The 20,705-nt window shown below is 30.5% G+C and overlaps 1 protein-coding gene and 1 long non-coding RNA gene across 2 annotated transcripts in view; one reads left to right on the forward strand and one right to left on the reverse strand.

The window, feature by feature from the left end:
• Window positions 1–20,705, forward strand: part of LOC134690632 (uncharacterized) — a 53,038-nt gene that overhangs the window by 23,200 nt on the left and 9,133 nt on the right. The gene's annotated exons all lie outside the window — the stretch shown is intronic.
• LOC134690633 (uncharacterized) lies at window positions 10,928–11,849 on the reverse strand. The gene is made up of 2 exons (XR_010101985.1): window positions 11,706–11,849; window positions 10,928–11,092 (listed from the first exon to the last, which is right to left on the reverse strand). It is a non-coding gene; the product is annotated as an uncharacterized LOC134690633 (long non-coding RNA).

The following is a 20,705-nucleotide window of genomic DNA, read 5'->3' on the forward strand; positions in this document are numbered from 1 at the left end:
GGGTAAAACAATTAAATTATGCATTAAAAATCAAAAGTTGGCGTAACACAAGTACAAAGGTGTATTGCAGATTAACTTATAATCTGTTAATCTGTTAATCTGTGAATTAAGCTGACAAAGAGGATGAAGCTAAGGCTTTACACAGATTTTAACATGCAAAACCATTATGTGGCTCATAATCATTCTAAATGAAGATTTTTTCAAATCCTGTTATATCATAAGGGAGAACTTTTATTTGAAAAACTTGTGATGAATCTGACCAGTGTTATATCATTTGGAAGTTTCACTAGCATATATATGTTCCTAAAAGTAATACAAATTCATATTTTGTATAGTACATTTACAATGTATAAAACCTTAAAATATTTTGGTTTTAAGATAGTAATAAAAGGAAACATGTTGTGATTATCAACAACAAATCAAACCACCACAATTCAAGCAATTACAAAGGTTACTGTAAGACCTTAAACAATAAGCAAAAGGCTTGGCTAAATTAGTCAGTAATAAAAAGACCCTTTTTAACACCAGATCCAGAGTTTATGTGAAACAAATCAAATGATTTGTTTAGGCCTGATTTAATTGAAAAAAAATAAATAAAAGGAAAACAGAGATAGCAATAATACACAACAACTAGTTTGTGTTTAGAATCCTTGAATTTTCTGTCTTTTACAGGAATAGGATATATACATTTGTACTTATAAATCTTGGTCAAAATTGAATGGAGTATAGAATAAGATTGTACTTTTGCAATATCAATTCTTATTATAAATAACTAAGTAATTTTTAGAAGCCAGCTGAGTTAATGATTCAATTTTTTAAGCCAGCTGGGCTTTTATATAATATAATTGATAGAAAAAGCTTTCCATAGCCATAAGGATGGCTACATTTCCGGAACTGTGAGCTTACGAATATTTGTTAAGAACTAAAAAATGTGATTTATTCAATTACAGCATTCCTGAAATTTTGCAGAATTGTAATTTTTCTGTAAAAATGATGTCAATATAAAGAAGTTTTAAACAAATCAATAGCATGTGTTGTTTGAAATGTGATGCCAATACAATAATGATAAAGTTGTATGGTAAATTATACCTTCTGTGGATGATAGTGTTTTTCACAGATTCATCTATTTATATAAAGGCAACATGCTGGATAATATTGACAAAAAGTAAAGATATCAGTGAGCTTATCCCTGATTTATTAGAAATAATTCAATAAGGTTAAAATTAAACAAATATTTTGTTGGTTTTACTTTACGGTAAACATATTGTTCATCAAGTTACTGGCATAGAGTTCATATAGGTTTTGTTTGTTTGGTATCTTAAAACATGATTGTTTGATATTGATGATTTTTCTTGATTTTTAAAGGCAGTGCTTTAAGGCCTGACTTTTAAGTCATGAGGTTCATCTTTTCATACGCAATCCATGCTGGGGGTCTTTTGGCCAGAAATAGATCCGGAAATGTTCGAATTTCTCCTCTTCTTTTTATGGTATGATATGGTTTTTGTTTCTTTCATTTACATTGGGGACTAAAGAAACGATCAGTGTGTATTGTTCGTTTTATAGAACTTGTTATAAGTGTGTATTTTGCATTATAAGCAGTCAACCTGACTACAAACTATCATTATTTGTATATTCCGTGTTGAAAGAGGTCGGGTCAATTTCAAGTGTTATCTGACATCTAAAGATTTTTTAATTAGTTCAGACGTTGATATAACAATGAAAAGTCGACTGAACATGATTAATATTGAATCTTCTATAATTCAAAGCGGAATTCGGTTTATGAACGAGAAACCGTAAAGCGTTTTCAATTTCGGTATAAGTTATGTATGTTATCTACGTATTATCCTGGTTCCCGGTACTACGTTCCGGGTATTAGCTATTTGATATATTTGATGTGTAACATTACAATCGGGTACCAGCCAATCTACGTGTGTATGTGTACATGATTTACCGCCAAAATGACCGACTTAAAAAATAGTCCATAAACGTTCCGTATAATGATATGCAAATTCATAATTAATCGTAACTTTTTTTCATCTTTGTATAATTAATATGACAAAATGGATTCCACAAAATTGAAAATAACATTATTTTACGAGGATTTCTCATATTTTTTTCACTTCCGGCGCAGTAATACGTATGTTTTGAAGAAGCTCGAAGAAATTGACAAAGTGAATTGAGAAGGAAACGGACAGATATACGTTCTTGCTATCAGGTAAAACAATTTAAATGTACAGGACAAACACATTTACTTCACACAAATAGTACAGGCTTAAGCTTTTTATTGTCTAGCTTATACACGACTGTAGTCAAGTGTTTAAACGACGGCGGTGACCTACAAGGTACGGGTCATACTGGGTCAAGTCTAAATATGTAAACATATCCACGTGCTATTAGGTAGAACGCATCGTAATACAATATCTACAATTTTTCCTCCTTTATACATTTTTTAACCAGATATATTTCTCCTTTTTACATCGTTTAACCAGATTTATTTCTCTTTCAAATACACTTAAACACGGGTTGTATGTACGTATCTTCTAGTGTTTTTTTGTTGTTATTAAAGTTCATTTGTTGATGTTTAGAAATTTTTGAACGACTGAACACAGGAGTGAATGAATGCAACAATTATATATACTGAAGACTTGGGCTGTACAATGATAGTGTACGTATATCATACTGATAATCATTCTAGCAGTAATTATGTTAATTTAGGATGTAATGTCTAATGACAGGAATTCATGAGCTATGCCTCAGGCTTTCTGAAAAAATATCAATGACAATGTAAACAGGAACAAAACATTGACACGAATGATGCTCTCTTCTATGTTATATAGTTATTTAGGTATATGTGTTGCACAAGTTTCAATTAAACTTAAGTTATAAAACTTTTTTTCAGGGCACTTTAAAGAGACTTGTCTACTGCCATACCCATCCTATTTTCATGCACCATTTGCAAGCAAGAGACTGAATGGTTTGCAAAATTAAAAATCAGGACGGTGTCCAATTAAAACAAAAGAACTAAACTGGATGAATATTGTAGGAGAAATCTAGACATGCTAGAGGAAAGTTTTGATTTGTGAAATTGGTTTTCCTGAAAAGGCATTCATCCTAGCCTGCAAAAAGGAACTATAACTGTTCACCACCAACTGACGAGCTAATGTTGAGCTTCACATATGGAATTACTCAAATACCATCAATGTCTATGTTTTCAGCACAAATTTCACAATTTATGACACAGCTGTGCTTTTTTTTATACCGTTAAAGAGTTGTATACTAAATTTTATTTTTTTATCAATAAATATATATTATATTAATTGTGTCATCTTAGAACTTGTATTTTGCCAAAAGATGCATACTAGTCAATGAAAGTGGTGCAGTTCATTTTGCTTTGGTATATAGAATTGAATTACAATTGTTCATGTTATTGGAATGCATATAAAAATACATATGGTACAATGTATATGATATTTAGTGAGTTTATCAAGCAAAAGTGAATAAGAAATAGGTATAAGCAGTTACAGGTACTACTGTACAATCTCAAACAATGAGAAAAAACTCATACCGTAAAGAGAATTTCATATTTACAAGTAAGTTTTGTTTTTGCGTTGAATAATTTTCTTCTATTGTTTTAATTGCAAATATGGGAAGTGGTTAAAATGCTAATGAGACAGCTGTTATGGCCACAGAGCCTTAATTGAAAACTTCTTTTTCATTCATACCGGTAGATTTTGCCTGGAGTGAGAAACATATCTGCCAACTTTTCAAAATGCACATGGGGGTTTTACGTGAAAGATGGTTCATATAGTCATACAAAACCTTCAAGGGGGCCTTCAAATGGAAGCAGGACAAGTCGCCCCACTGGCTAATCGGCCCACTTTTTAAAAAAACACCACAAACTGATTTATCAAATCACCCCACATGTGAAATTGGTTAAATCATGTTTAATATTACTCCTGCCAACTCGCCCCACATGTGAAATTGGTTAAATCATTTTAAATCAGGGTTCTCACTAAGGATTTTTGAAGGCGAGTCCAGGGACTCGTCATTTTTGGCCACGGTGAGTCATGGTAACTGTGTTCAGTTTATACAAAATATTTCAATATTGATGTATTTGTGGACTCACCAGTTTTGATAATGGTGAGTCCAGACAGATTTGGTTGAGTCCAGGACTCATGGACTCGCCTTAGCGAGAACCCTGTTTAATATTACTCCTGCCAACTCGCCCTACTTAAAAAAAACGGTAATTTTTAGATTAATATATATGTATATATAATTAAAAATAAAAACTCGCACCACTTTAATGAAAACTAATCTACACAGAATACAAACAAACCGAAAATTAATTTAATTACTATTATTGATATATATGTATACTGAAGAATAAATGTAAGTTTTGAAGCTTAGTTATTTGCATAACAATTGAAAAGAAACCTGTTAATTGTATCATAATGCAATATAAGGAATTGAACTTATACATCTTTTTCCATACGTGGGGCGAGTTGGCATTACTAAATTCTTCCTGGTTAATAATATATTTATCTAGATATTATCGTTTTCTATTAGGTGGGGCGAGTTGGCAGGAGTAATATTAACGGGATTTAACACAGTTCACAAGTGGGGCGATTTGGTAATCTAGGTTGGGGCAGGTTTTTTTTTTAAAGTGGGGCGAGTTAGTGAAAAAGTGGGGCTATTTGCTAATGGGGCGATTGTCATGGATTCCCTTCAAATATATTCTAATGTGGTTTTTGGCTTCTTCTTGCATTAACAAGCTTATAGCCATTGTTGAATTAATTGTTTTCTTTAAATAGTGGACAAAATTGCTCTTACAAAATTTCCATTTGGGAGCCTCGAGCTCGATGGGGGAAATACTCTGCAAATACTGACAGTTGGCAGGTATGGTCATAAAAAAAGTTGACATGTTACATGTACTATGTACATTTACCATTATGTTACTTGATGTTCTTGCTATACACACAGTACAGAGACTAGTCAATCTTTGTGAACTATTTTTTTATGGGAGTCATAGAATATGCGTATACAATCAATAATTAAAAATAGTCTATTTATATTGAAAAGTAAAAGTTCTTATATGTCTAAAGAAGAGGGACGAAAGACACCAAAGGGACAGTCAAACTCATAAATTTAAAGCAAACTGACAAGGCCATGGCTAAAAATGCATTTCATGGCGAGGCACAGAAAATATACTGTAAACAGTAGACTATAGATACATGTATAGGTGAACTAAGGTACAAAAGAACTCTAAATCTTAAATTCTACAAACCACCTCTGTTCTATGGAAGATAATGATATTACTGGACTAGAAATACACACAACCTGTAATTAACTGCCTTTACAGCGCTTTCGCGCTTTGATTATAAATATTTCATTGTTTATTTGTTATTCCATTAGAAATGTATATTGTTGTATGGTTTTCCCGTTTGAATGGTTTTACGTTTGTCACCACTCTTTGGGGCCCTTTACTGGGTACTGTTCTGTGTGAGCCAAGGCTCTGTGTTGAAGACTGTATTTTGACCTTTAATGTATGGAGAGTTGTCTGACATTGGTGCTCATACCACATCTTCTTATATTATTGTAATTGTTTTCTTTCAATCACCTCTGTAGATTTTATCTAACTGCATCTCATGTTCATGGAGATTTAAAAATAAATAGCTCCTATACTCGTAGTCATGCTCATTGATTTTGGCATGTTTGCATTAGTTTGCATATTAAAAGTTTAATTGTGCTTAATTATAAGAAACCATTCATGATTAGTGAATGAAATTTGGTATGCAGTTGTAACCATGAACTAAATTGATATTTGCACATTATGCCCTTCACTGGCGAATCAAGAAATTTTCATAAGAGGGGGCCCAATGACTGGCCCCACTAAATCCACCTCTGCCAGTTGCTAGTGAAAAACCAGCTCTGCCAGTGGCTAGTGAAAAACAAACACAAGCAGTTTTTATTAGTCTTCACTTTGACCTCTGATTTTGCTTTTAGAATATGAAAAAAATAACTGTCAGCCTTTTTTCCTATTATGACATTTCTGTCTGCCTGTCTGTCAGTATATGGTAATTGAGTTTTTTGTGGGTGTATTGGGCTTTGAAATATCATGTTTTTATTTTAATATGATTTAAAAGTACAAGTCATGTCCTTTGGTTTAATGAATTGTTACTGTTTAAAATTATCATAATTATAAATAGTTAAACTGTATATGGCAAAATTATATTAGTTAATATGATGACAACTATGAAGACATTTTATATTAGATATTCATAGTCCAAATAATTATGACGTCTGGCAAGGCTATTTTATTTTCTTTTTGGTATGCCTTCCTACAAGGTCGTAGAAAGGTGTCCCAGAAAAAAACTAAAAAAGCCTTGCCAGACGTCATAAATATTTGGACTTAGATATAGTCATTGCATGTGGAAAGTCAAACAGGAAGTTCTATAGCCAATCACCATGGTAATAATTATGTACGTTGATAGTGATTTTGGTTGGAACATGTTAATAAGTAAGAGCCTTTATTCCATTATGGCAGGCTCAGTTGTTAAGTTTTATGAAGACTTATTAAGAAAATTTTATAGTCCCCAAGGGATTTTATCAAACTAAAAAAAAATATTAAGAACTGTTAAGGCGAAATAATTTAATGCCATAATGGCACAGCATGAGAGAAATCATACCAAACCTAAAAATTGATTTTCAACAGAATAAATATAGATTTTTTTTTTTATTAAAAACCATCGAACAAGTGGCAGTTTTCTCGGTCTTAAATATGCATGTAATATTTGCTACTGGGCATTTTTAAAGCAAAACACAATCATTCAATCAACAGACAGTTTAAACATCTTTTAATCTTCATTTAAGTACACATATGAATTATCTTGGTGGCTTTAAAAGTCTCTTTACTAGTAAATACCAGGGAAGGGGGACATGCGCTTCTGTAAGAACAAATATTACCTCAAAACATTTGTCCTTGTTGTGTCTAACATGTACAATAATTTGCTGATATGGCATATTTGGAGACGTCACAGTCTCGGCGGAAATGAGAAATTATCGATATATTTCTTTAAAGACTTTTTGATGTGTAATGTTGAGGAATTCACATTACCTTTAATCATTTGAGAATATATAACTTCCTTTTTAAGTTAATATATTTATAATTAGGAAGACTCGGTTCTCAGATGTAATGTGATAAAGATATGAAATAGATGTGAAAATGATTTGATCAAAGAGTCATTAAAGAAACGTTTTCGGTGGCTGAACATATTAAGATGAATTCAAGTATGAAAATACATGTTATATCACTCATTGATTGTCTTAATCCTCTTTGTATGATGTTGTTAACCTTTCTTTTAAATGCAGTCATAAAACACCTTTGGATGATGCTAAAACCTTGAAAACATGTGTCTTAATCCTCTTTGTAGAATGTTGTTAACCTTTCTTTTAAATGCAGTCATAAAACACATTTGGATGATGCTAAAACCTTGAAGTTACACGATTTTTATTATAGACTTTACAAATCATTATTCTAGATGTATTGATTGCAGTTAATTCAGTAATAATGTAACAAATTTAGCATGTACTGCTTTACATAATAGTGTTAACCTTTCTGTAAAATGCAGTCAAAAACACATTTTGATCATGCATTAACCTTGAAAACATGAGTTATATTATAGGTTTTACAAATCACTATCCTAGATGTATATTGATTTGAAGTTAATTCAGTAAGCATGTACTGCTTTTGATTGTTAACCTACTAGGCTTTCTTTAAAACGCAGTTATAAACACATTTGGATTAATTGGTAAAACCTTGAAAACATGAGTTTTATTATAGGTTTTACAAATCATGATCCTTATAACGTATTGATTAGCAGTTAATTCAGTAAACATGTGGAGCATTTCAGCATGTACTGCATTGAATTGTTAATCTTTCTTTAAAAGGCATTGCAGTCATAAAAAAACACAATTGGATTATGGTAAAACTTTGAAACAAGATTTTTATTATGGGTTTTACAAATCATTATCCTATGCGTATTGATTAGCATTTAATTCAGTCATAATGTAAAGAATTTAGCATGTGACTCCATTGGATTTTTAATTCTTTAAAAGGCATGCAGTCATAAAAAACACAATTGGATCATGGTAAAACCTTGAAACATGATTTTTATTATGGGTTTTACAAATCATTATCCTAGGCGTATTGATTACAAGTTAATTCAGTAATAATGTAAAGAATTTAGCTCTACTGCATTGTAAGTTAAGACATTTGAAAGAAGAACCTTAAAAACATGAGTTTTATTATCTATAGATTTTACAGAGCAGTTAATTCTGTAATAATGTAACAAATTTAGCATGTCTACTACATTGTAAGTTCATGCAGTGAATGGAATATATTGAAACATTAAATATACAATCCTGACAATTTGTCACATTTTTTATATACTTCTTAATGTCAAATATATAGTATCAAAGTACTCAGATCAAATATATAGTATCAAAGTACTCAGATCAAATAAATATAGTCATTTTCTTATTGTATAAGACAGAACATAACCTTGGAACATGATTGAGAATAATGCAATAATAGAAGATTAGATTGTATTGTCAGTTACACCAAAAGTTGCATCATACATGTCATAAGTACATGCAGTTATCAATCATTTTCTGCATTTATCCAATACTAGAATGAAGTATGAAAGACTTGTGTGTTACGAAGCAGCAAAATACATTTGAGATCTGTCAGTTGTGAAATTGGTCAAAAAGTGCATGCTAGTGTGTTTTTGCAATTTCAAGAGTATAATTGACCATGTGGACATTATTTTTAAAGACATGAAATTTTAAAGAATATGCAAAGACACAAAATTTTAAAGTACAATTCTATTGATCGAAATATATATACAAAATTGGATTTTACTAAGACTTCTTACTAAAATATGAAATGTTCATATCCAATTTGTCATCTCTTATAAGACTTTATTTACAAAATATAACACATTAGTAAAAAAAAAAAAAAAAAAAACACTTTCAGGGGGAAAAAAAAAAGAACCTATAAAAAGTAGGACACCAAAAATGAAAAAAAAATATCTTTCCTTTAAAAAGTATTTCATGGTAGAATGTGACATCAAAATAACAAATATCAACTAATTGCAATACAAACAAAACATAACTTAATTTTATTGTTTACAGAAGCTCCCATTTTCCCTTAGTTAATTCTTGTGTACCCGAAAATTTGTACTAAGGCAAACTGGGATTAAATTTATATATAAATTTTGACAACTAAGGCGAAATGAAAATAAGCCCATGAGGCCTGCAGAGATAAGTTAAAGTCCACATCAACCATATGGCAAGTCTGATACTTTTGGTGTATAACCTCTAAACCTCACATCTTTAATGTTTTAATTGATATCAATACAATTACCAAATGTAATCATTGGATAAATGGTAATAGACATTAGAGAATTGACATAAATACCATTACCAAATGTAATCATTGGATAAATGGTAATAGACATTAGAGAATTGATACAGTTCTTGATTTCCTTGTAGATTTCAATTACCCAATAATGTTTAGTCTGAGAAATAAGTACAAATCTAATTATCAAATACAAGAAAATTCCATTTATTTCAAATAAGCAATTAGACCTCTAATTGGATTTAATGTTTTCTTCCTCAAAAGTTCATGTAGTTTAAACATATATGTTTGGATTTAGTTAGTTTGTTTAGGGTTAGTTGGTAGATAAATATTTATGGGTTGTAATTGTTAAACATTTTTTTGATTTGTGAAAGAACACTAATTGTCTTGTCAAACATGGTGCTGAATAAAGTTCAATCAAAATATTTAAGATATTATGCAGGAACTTTTCTTTCATAAGTAGGGGCCTTGGTGGTGGTGGGGTTATTAGTTAGTTTGACTCTCACATTGATTATATATAAAAGAAGATGTGGTATGATTGCCAATGAGACAGCTATCCACAACAGACCAAAATGACACAAACATTAACAATTATAGGTCACCGTTCAGCCTTCAACAATGAGCAAAGCCCATACCACATATAGTCAGCTATAGAAGGCCCTGATAAGACAATGTAAATCAATTCAAGCGAGAAAACTAACGGCCTTATTTATTTAAAAAAAATGAACGAAAAACAACCATGTAACACATAAACAAACCACAACCCGGTGTACTTAAAGAAGGAGTGTGGTAGATAGTTTTGACTCACAAAGAACACCCACTTTCTGGTATGAAAATTGACGCCATGAATTAGTGCAGAAAATGGTGTAAACATGGTAAACCCCTATTTATGTCTTATGGTTGATTTCTTAACTTGTTTGAGTAAAATTCCCGTCCCTAGGATTTTCATGGCATTCCATGGAATTTCCATGGCAAAATTGTTGCCATGAAAACGATGGAGTATTGAAACGAGCTTTTTCATGGTTTTCATGAATTCCATGGCATCGAAAAAAAGACTGACAGGAATTGTATACTCAGTATTTCCATCGTTGCCATTAAATCATAAAAGGATGGAAAGCATGGCATCAATGGCAAATTGCCATGATTTCCATGGAAAGTAAGGCATCAATGGCAGGTTGGCATGGCCTCTATGAAAAGTATGGCATCTATGGCAGTTTGCCATGAAAATGATGGCAACAATTTCAGATTGCCATGGAAAGTGTGGCATCTATGGCATTTCCCTGGTATTCACTCACAAATGGACATGCAGACCTGCAATATTACCTTGTATAGTTTTGTTTAGTTTAATAACATATTCTTGTCCTTTGTCCTTTTCAAAATAGGACACCGGGAAAAAAATATCTGCAGGAGTTCTCATCAGATTGAATTAACCTGATTACTTTCAAAATAAAGCTTCATCGTTTAAATTTCATTGCCATATATTGCTAGCAAAATAGATAAAAAAATAAATACTATTAAAATTAGACTATGTTTTAATGTAAAGTTAAAGATTTTGGAAATGTTCAAAGTTCATTATTGCTATCTGTGGTCTATCTTGTCTTGTGTTCCTTAAACTTGGCTTCGGCAGATGGTTGATGACCTGGTGGACAACTTTCCATTTCTTTCGTATGATGCCTAAAAAAAAGTTACCATATATATTTAATTTTTATTCTGAAAAATATCATATAAATACAAGTGAAATAAAATAAGTAGGTGGGGGTTTTCCTTCATTTTGACATATTGACTTGATGGGCTTTTCTCATTGTTGAAGGCTGTATGGTGAACTTTAGTTGTTAGTGTCTGTGTCATTTTGGTTTTTGATAGTTGTCTCATTGGCAATCATACCACATCTTCTTTTTTATATTGAATTTACTATTTTTACCATATATCATTCAATATACAACAGAAACATCTAAAACTCGAAATCATAAGATTAAACTATGAAAAATAAGATGTTAAGTATGTTTTAAAGAGTAATTATATTTTTAGAAAAAAATCCTTGTAAAATCAAGGGCAGATAATTATAATGAATTTACTATGACCTGTTTTGGGGATTTTTTTCAATAAAATAAGACCTGTGGGCTGTAACGCCCCATTTTCAAAGATATATATCATGTTTATGTAAAAATTAATATTACAGATGATTTTACATCTTTTGATTTTTTTCCAAAATGTTTTGAAAGTCCAATATGTGCAAAAATTACTTAAAAAGCATTCATAAGATTTTCTTTCATATAAAACTACTTACTCCAAGTCTGATTGAATGTGTCCATTCTTCAGTCCTATCAGAAAACATTTTTCTTTTGTTTCACCATGCACTTCTGAAATATTAAACATATAACAATTAAAATATAAGAAATATTACAATTAAACAAAATAATTATAACATATGTAGTGTATAGGTTATTCTTTACTGTGATTAGTATTGGTCTTTTATTTTACTTTAACATAATAGGCCCATATTTACATGTATGTCTTAAATCTTAAATTTGATCCATAATTATGGTAATTGAGTACATATGTACTAATTTTAAAAGATAAAACTTTTTGATTTTTCGGAATAGATGTCTATATTATATATATAATTATTACAGTCATACTACAGATCTCAAATTTTGCCAAAACTACTATCGAATAATATTTATAAAAGAGATTGTCTTAAAGATATAAGTCTTGTCATAATACAACAGTACATGATGTAATTATGCAAAAATTGCATAGTCTTTTATAGTTATTCTCTTGATCCTACATGGTACTTATATATGTCACAATTTATTTGAAGGAAATAGCAGTTTCATAATATTCAAAAAGGTTGAAATACTTATTTATAATTTGTACTTACCAGAAGATTTAATCCAAAATATATGAAAACACAAATCTTCACAAATCCAATAGTCATATGTCATCAGAATAATACATCTGCACTTTTAATGTTAATAGATATACATTGGCTCTTTTTAGGCCACAACTCTACATCCATGGTAAAATTCATATTTTGGTCAAGATGAATAAGACATCTTTTCTTGTAATGTCTGCAAGTTCAAATTTTGAATTTTGGCCCCTAATTCCTAAAATGTTGGGACCAAAACTCCCAAAATCAATACCAGCCTTCCTTTTGTGGTCATAAACCTTGTGATAAAATTTTATAGATTTATATTCACTTTTACTAAAGTTAGAGTGCGAAAACTAAAAGTATTCGGACGACGACGACGACGACGCCAACGTGATAGCAATATACGACGAAAATAATTCAATTTTGATGAAATCAAACAAAGTTTAATTTTGGACCCTTTGGGCCCCTTTTTCCTAAACTGTTGGGACCAAAACTCCCAAAATCAATACCAACCTTCCTTTTGTGGTCATAAACATTGTGTTTAAATTTCATTATTTTCTATTTACTTAAACTAAAGTTATTGTGCGAAAACCAAGAATAATGCTTATTTGGGCCCTATTGTGGCCCCTAATTCCTACACTGTTGAAGCCAAAACTCCCAAAATCAATCCCAACCTTTCTTTTGTGGTCATAAACCTTGTGTCAAAATTTCATAGATTTCTATTAACTTTAACTAAAGTTATAGTGCGAAAACCAAGAAAATGCTTATTTAGGCCCTTTTTGGCCCCTAATTCCTAAAATGTTGGGACCAAAACTCCCAAAATCAATACCAGCCTTCCTTTTGTGGTCATAAACCTTGTGATAAAATTTTATAGATTTATATTCACTTTTACTAAAGTTAGAGTGCGAAAACTAAAAGTATTCGGACGACGACGACGACGACGACAACGTGATAGCAATATACGACGAAATTTTTTTCAAAATTTGCGGTCGTATAATAAAAAATATTCACCAATTTTTATCTATTATTTTTATATTTTGGACTGTAGAAATTAAAGAGAAATGTACAAAGCCATATGGTCTCCTTCATTGGTCCCAACTCTTGTCAATGAATGTGTACATATCATTTCCTGTCCATTTCACAGAGGCAAATGGAAACACATGGGGAACCTACATAACATTTCTATCACTAATTGTTAAGAAAGAGACTGCATGGAAATGATATTTGTGTATTATCCACACTGTATCATGATTATAACTTAATTAAAGAGATACACTTAATAATTAATTGTATCTGAAAATAAATTAATTTAACCTGCATGCATTTCCAAGTTGGAAAATTAAAAAATAACTTATTGTCTCAATATACTGTTAGTGAAATAAGTATATATATTCTAGTCACTTTTTATTTGTCTAAATGTATATAAATAGCAAAACATAACAGAAAGTTATAAATTACCTTTTAAACAATGCTATCACATTTTATATTTAATTGAATTTAATATGTAATCTTTAAGACTCTTCAAATATATGTTGGATTTCAGGGTGGTACAAATACTGGCTTTATGGCACAAATAATCATGCACACTCTCATCAGTATTGATATATTTTTCATTTGAAAAAAAAAATTAAAGGAACAATTCTGCCTTATTAGTTAGAAAATGTTTTGATAATGTTTCGGTAACTTTTTATGTTTCAAATCATCAAAATATTCTAAGTCCAATTTGCCTTTGTTTTCATCTTAGAAAATTTCTAAGTGTTGCTTTTCCATCGTTTGCCTTCCTTAAAAATTTCAAAGTCCAAGTTTGCCATCATTTCCATCCCCCCAAAAAGTTAAAGTCCAAACTTTGCCTTCGATTGCCATAGATTTTCATCCTTTCCATGGAATTTCTTTTATACCAAGTATGAAAACGATGGCAATTTTTGCCATGGATAATTTTTGCCATGAATTTCATGGAATTTCATCAAATTTTACATCGTTTCCATGCTTTTTCCATGAAAAATCGATGGCATAGATGGAATGCCATGAAAATCCTAGGGACGGGAAAATTATTTCCTCATCACCTTTTGTCAGATGATGAACCAGACCTTGTGCACTTTCAACAATTAATGTCTGACTTTTAGTAATATGTGAGCCCTAAAAGTTTATATATAAACTTTGAAGAGCTGATATATACGTATATAAAATAAAAGCAAAAAACAAAGTCTTTTATATCAAGAAATTTTTTCTCATCAACTATAAAGTATGTGGAGAAGTTTTTTTATATCAATATATGTTTCCCATTGTCAAGTTAAGAGTACTGGCTAGGTCTTTTTATATCAATATATTTTGTCCCATCAACAACTATAGTACATGTAATATGTGGTGTTTTAATTAGGGAAGGTTTATATATAAGAACGAAGAAAAATAGAATATGTCAATATACATGACAACTAGGCTCTATTTTTGTCCTTATTTCATTTTAATAGAGTTTATATTAAGCCCTATAACAAGATCATTGAACTCTAAATTTCATTGCTATGTCTGTTTTCTAATTTTGTATACTATAAAATGCTCCTCATAATGTCATTATATACAGTATCATGATTATATTTATACAGCTATTAAGCTAGTAAAGCAATTGATAGGAATAGTTGAAGTTGTTTATACTGATCTTTAACATGTTTAAAATTAAATATACAATTTGACTTTCTGGAAACTGAGAACAATGCAAATTCTTTGTAGATGCCAATTTATATTATTATACATCACGTTAAAATGCCATATTTTGATTGGCTAAGACGATGGTGTCAATCTACTCTATCACATGACTGAGTGGGTGACAATTTTTTTGAATGTTTAGTTAACCCTCTCTTCTTCACCAATCAGAAATCAATAATTCAAAGAATAATGAATTGAATTTACATCTAGGAATTAAATACAATGCTTATAAGTTCTACGTTTTGGCTCGGATTTTATTATCTACTGTTAAAATAAATAAAATAAAACATCTTCCTGGACTTTTGTTGTTTTTTTCTAATGCCCGTAACGTTGTTATAAACGTGACATCATAGAAAATACTTTTAAAATAAAAGTAATCTGTAAAAGCCAATTATGGAAGGACATTCAGTATAATAAGTTAATAACACATAGCTGAGAGGGTGATAGAGCAGATTGGAACCCCTTGAAAAGGCATTGTCAACCTTGGCTTCGCCGCGTTTGACAATGTTTTCTCGGGGTACCAATCTGCTCTACCACCCTCTCAGCTATGTGTTATTTATATATTGTTTCACAAATCAAAAATTGTTCTTCAGTGTATATGTTTATTTTTTTTGTTGAATGTCATTTTCATCAAGTTAATTAAGCCATTTGAATTGCTAATTACAAGTGTGTCTTTCTATTATGTAATGTTACTGTTAAATTTCAGTTTAGGTTGAAGGTTGGTGCAAATTTCAATGATAAAACCCCAAGGTCAGGAGTCCACAATGTTCAATGTTTGTCATTTGTTTGTGTGGTTCATAATGTTTGTCTTGTTTCTGCTTTTATATACATATAGATTAGGCTGTTGATTTTGCTGTTGGAATGTTTTTGTCATTTTGATTGCTGCAGTTCTGAACTGTGTTGAAGACTGTACAGCAATGAATTAGCATGTTCACCAATCCTTATGTAGAAGGATGAAATAGTTTCGATCGCGCTACATGGTTTATGATAATGAAAGTTTCTCCATCGTTCAATTTTCATCCATGGAGATCCTTGCAGTGTCCTATAATTGTGAACTTTTTATACAATTGTGCCTAAATGACCATTTCTCCTCACATAGCCTCTGTGTCATAGCAAAGGAAGGTGACTATAATAAGAAAAGAGTAAAATTATTATGTTTACTCTGTTAGGTACATAATAAATCCACATAATAAATCCCTACATGTAGTTTCTCTTGTTCAATGAATCTTCCTGAACATAAATAAAATATTTGCCACTTGACGTTAATTAGCAACCAACAATCAATCAGATGTCTGACACTGGTACATTGTTAATACATGTATTTTCATTGTATAATACAAAAAGAACTGTAGCCATTTTTCAGTGCAAAGATATATATGTACTTATAACATGAGAACATCAAAGTACACCAATTATAAAAAAAAAGTCATAATAGGCCAATTTACAATGAAAATGATGGTAAGAGATAATAATCAATGCCAATTATGTCTCTGAGAATTTCCCACATTGACAATATTTTTGTAATATTTCTCATAAATTGTAATTTAATAACAAATTAAGCACTTAGGACCTGATAATAATTACTCATAATAACTGATTATAACAACCACTAAAGACCCAATTTTGTCTCCCAGAAATTCTCAGATTGACCCTTCTATATTATGACATTTCTCATAAATTGTAACTTAATAACTGATAATTATAAACAACCAATTTTATCTCCTAGAAATTCCTAGATCTCACTACAATATTTTGTATGATATTACTCATAAATTGTAACTTAATAACAAGCACTAGACCTTGACTAGCAAGAGAATTGTTTTGTATGTCTCCCTAATAATTAACCCATTAGTATCAAGGCATACATACTCATATCAATGACATTCTTCACTGCCTCATTACCTAGACGCCTTCAAGATAGATAAAAGTTGCATATATGATATAATAGTACATAATTTTTCTTTGTTTATGATACAATGTATTTACGAGTAGCAAGATGTAAATAACCCCTCCTCTCATCATTTTGGTTTTATTGAAACAGTACACATGTGTTTATAGCTGACTTACGTGCAGTAATTAAGGGCATTGATCATTGTTGAAGGCAATAATTAACCCATTAGTATCAAGGCATGTACATACTCATATCAATGACATTCTTCACTGCCTCATTACCTAGACCCTTTCAAGATAGATAAAAATTGCATATATGATATATAACAGTACAAAGAGAATAAGTTATGCAAGATTAAGAAATAACACTTTAACTCATTATTTCGGTTAAATTTTACCAGTACAAATGGATTCAGAGCTGACTATGCTGTATGGGCTAAGGTCATTGTTGAAGGCCTCATGGTATTGTATGGTGACCTACAGTTGTTAATTTCTGTGTCATTTAGTCTCTTGTGGAGAGTTTTGTAATAATGGCAATCATACCACATCTGCTTAATTTTATATTTATTCAGTTTACTATTTAAGTGTCTTCCAATGCCAATGAAAATTATATCATAATTATGTTAAAATTGAATTACAGAACCTATTTGTACTGCAAATATATACTTAAAGTGAAATTATAGAAAATTGAGCACTCATGATTTGATTATGAAGGTGTCAAACTGACTGCTATAAAGTGGATAAATGTCATCAGGGATTTATTTCTGCTTTTAAACAAAAAAAATTAATTTTATGATTACGATATTAATCTTGAAAAATATCTCCATGTAATTTTTTGGTGTTTTTAAGAAAAATATTAGTAACAGGTTAACATGCAGAAAATGAAAATTATCAGATCGAGCCAACAAAGACTGCAATTGAAATTATCAAAACCCCATGAAAATAAAATGCTTTAATGTAATGGAAGTATTATGAAGCAAAACTTCTGTACTAGATATATATATACAGTGTAAGCTGTGAAATCCGACACACTGGGGGACCAGAAAAAGATGTTGGATTCAGCAGCATGTTGGAATATTCATGTAGGTGTTGGATTAGGCAGGTTTCTCTGTAGTACTATATGTTAAATGTCTGTCCCTTATCTTACATTTGTTGTTGTTTAAACTTTCTTATACAAATTAAAGCACAATATAACAGACCTTTAAGTTTCTAATGTTTCATCATTAAATCATTATTAAATGGTAGATGAAATTTGCTACAGTAGTTTGTTTAACATAAACATGTCTAGTTACAAGATTTATGTATATAAAAGGTAGACTGATATAAGATTGTTGATAAACTATGACATGGTTGCTAAGCATGTTCCTAGCTAAGTAAGTATACATATATATGCACAGGTTTATTTATATAAGGGGTTCATACATGTATGTTTGCTTTAATTACTTTCATGCATTTAAATTGAAAGAAAAAAATATTGGGGGCATAAAATTGTTAAAATTGTCCAAAGAGACCTTGACAAATTTGAAAGACAAAGGAAATACTGCTAGCTATTCTTTCGTCAACTTAATAAAGTCACTGTGTTACTTTCTATCATAAGGGGATCTCAAAACATGGTGGTCTAAACTCTAAAAGGGACAAATAGAACTGGCAAAATTACTTTTTTTGAATTATTTTGTTTATTTTATATTAGTATAAATTCTTAGTGTTCATAATATTCAAAACTTTTTTTCTGTTTTTTAATGCTGCAAACTAAAATATAGAGGATTTGTAATTTAGAATACCATTTTTTCTGTTTTCTAATGCTGCAAACTAAAATATAGAGGATTTGTAATTTAGAATACCATTTTTTCTGTTTTTTAATGCTGCAAACTAAAATATAGAGGATTTGTAATTTAGAATACCATTTTTTCTGTTTTTTAATGCTGCAAACTAAAATATAGAGGATTTGTAATTTAGAATACCATTTTTTCTGTTTTTTTAATGCTGCAAACTAAAATATAGAGGATTTGTAATTTAGAATACCATTTTTTCTGTTTTTTAATGCTGCAAACTAAAATATAGAGGATTTGTAATTTAGAATACCATTTTTTCTGTTTTTTAATGCTGCAAACTAAAATATAGAGGATTTGTAATTTAGAATACCATTTTTTCTGTTTTTTAATGCTGCAAACTAAAATATAGAGGATTTGTAATTTAGAATACCATTTTTTCTGTTTTTTAATGCTGCAAACTAAAATATAGAGGATTTGTAATTTAGAATACCATTTTTTCTGTTTTTTAATACTGCAAACTAAAATATAGAGGATTTGTAATTTAGAATACCATTTTTTATACGACCGCAAATTTTGAAAAAATTTTCGTCGTATATTGCTATCACGTTGGCGTCGTCGTCGTCGTCGTCGTCGTCGTCGTCGTCCGAATACTTTTAGTTTTCGCACTCTAACTTTAGTAAAAGTGAATAGAAATCTATGAAATTTTAACACAAGGTTTATGACCATAAAAGGAAGGTTGGTATTGATTTTGGGAGTTTTGGTCCCAACATTTTAGGAATAAGGGGCCAAAAAGGGCCCAAATAAGCATTTTCTTGGTTTTCGCACTATAACTTTAGTTTAAGTTAATAGAAATCTATGAAATTTTGACACAAGGTTGATGACCACAAAAGAAAGGTTGGGATTGATTTTGGGAGTTTTGGTTTTAACAGTTTAGGAATTAGGGGCCAAAAAAGGGCCAAAATAAGCATTATTCTGGGTTTTCGCACAATAACTTTAGTTTAAGTAAATAGAAATCAATGAAATTTAAACATAATGTTTATGACCACAAAAGGAAGATTGGTATTGATTTTGGGAGTTTAGGTCCCAACAGTTTAGGAATTAGGGGCCAAAAAGGGACCCAGATAAGCATTTTTCTTGGTTTTCGCACCATAACGTTAGTATAAGTAAATAGAAATCTATGAAATTTAAACACAAGGTTAATGACCATAAAAGGAAAGTTGGTATTGATTTTGGGAGTTTTGGTCCCAACAGTTTAGGAAAAAGGGGCCCAAAGGGTCCAAAATTAAACTTTGTTTGATTTCATCAAAATTGAATAATTGGGGTTCTTTGATATGCCGAATCTAACTGTGTATGTAGATTCTTAACTTTTGGTCCCGTTTTCAAATTGGTCTACATTAAGGTCCAAAGGGTCCAAAATTAAACTTAGTTTGATTTTAACAAAAATTGAATCCTTGGGGTTCTTTGATATGCTGAATCTAAAAATGAACTTAGATTTTTTATTATTGGCCCAGTTTTCAAGTTGGCCCAAATCGGGGTCCAAAATTAAACTTTTTTGATTTCATCAAAAATTGAATAAATGGGGTTCTTTGATATGCCAAATCTAACTGTGTATGTAGATTCTTCATTTTTGGTCCCGTTTTCAAATTGGCCTACATTAAGGTCCAAAGAGTCCAAAATTAAACTAAGTTTGATTTTAACAAAAATTAAATTCTTGGGCCTCTTTGATATGCTGAATCTAAACATGTACTTAGATTTTTGATTATGGGCCCAGTTTTCAAGTTGGTCCAAATCAGGATCTAAAATTATTATATTAGGTATTGTGGAATAGCAAGTCTTTTCAATTGCACAGTATTGTGCAATGGCAAGAAATATCTAATTTCACAATATTGTGAAATAGCAAATTTTTTTTCAATTAGAGTTATCTTTCTTTGTCCAAAATAGTAAGCAAGAAATATCTTATTGCAAAATTTTTTTTTGATTGGAGTTATCTTTCTTTGTCCAGAATCAACTTAAATCTTTGTTATATACAATATACAATGTATATTCACTTTTT

Source organism: Mytilus trossulus, chromosome 11, assembly GCF_036588685.1.
Source record: "Mytilus trossulus isolate FHL-02 chromosome 11, PNRI_Mtr1.1.1.hap1, whole genome shotgun sequence".
Taxonomy (NCBI): Eukaryota; Metazoa; Mollusca; class Bivalvia; order Mytilida; family Mytilidae; genus Mytilus; species Mytilus trossulus.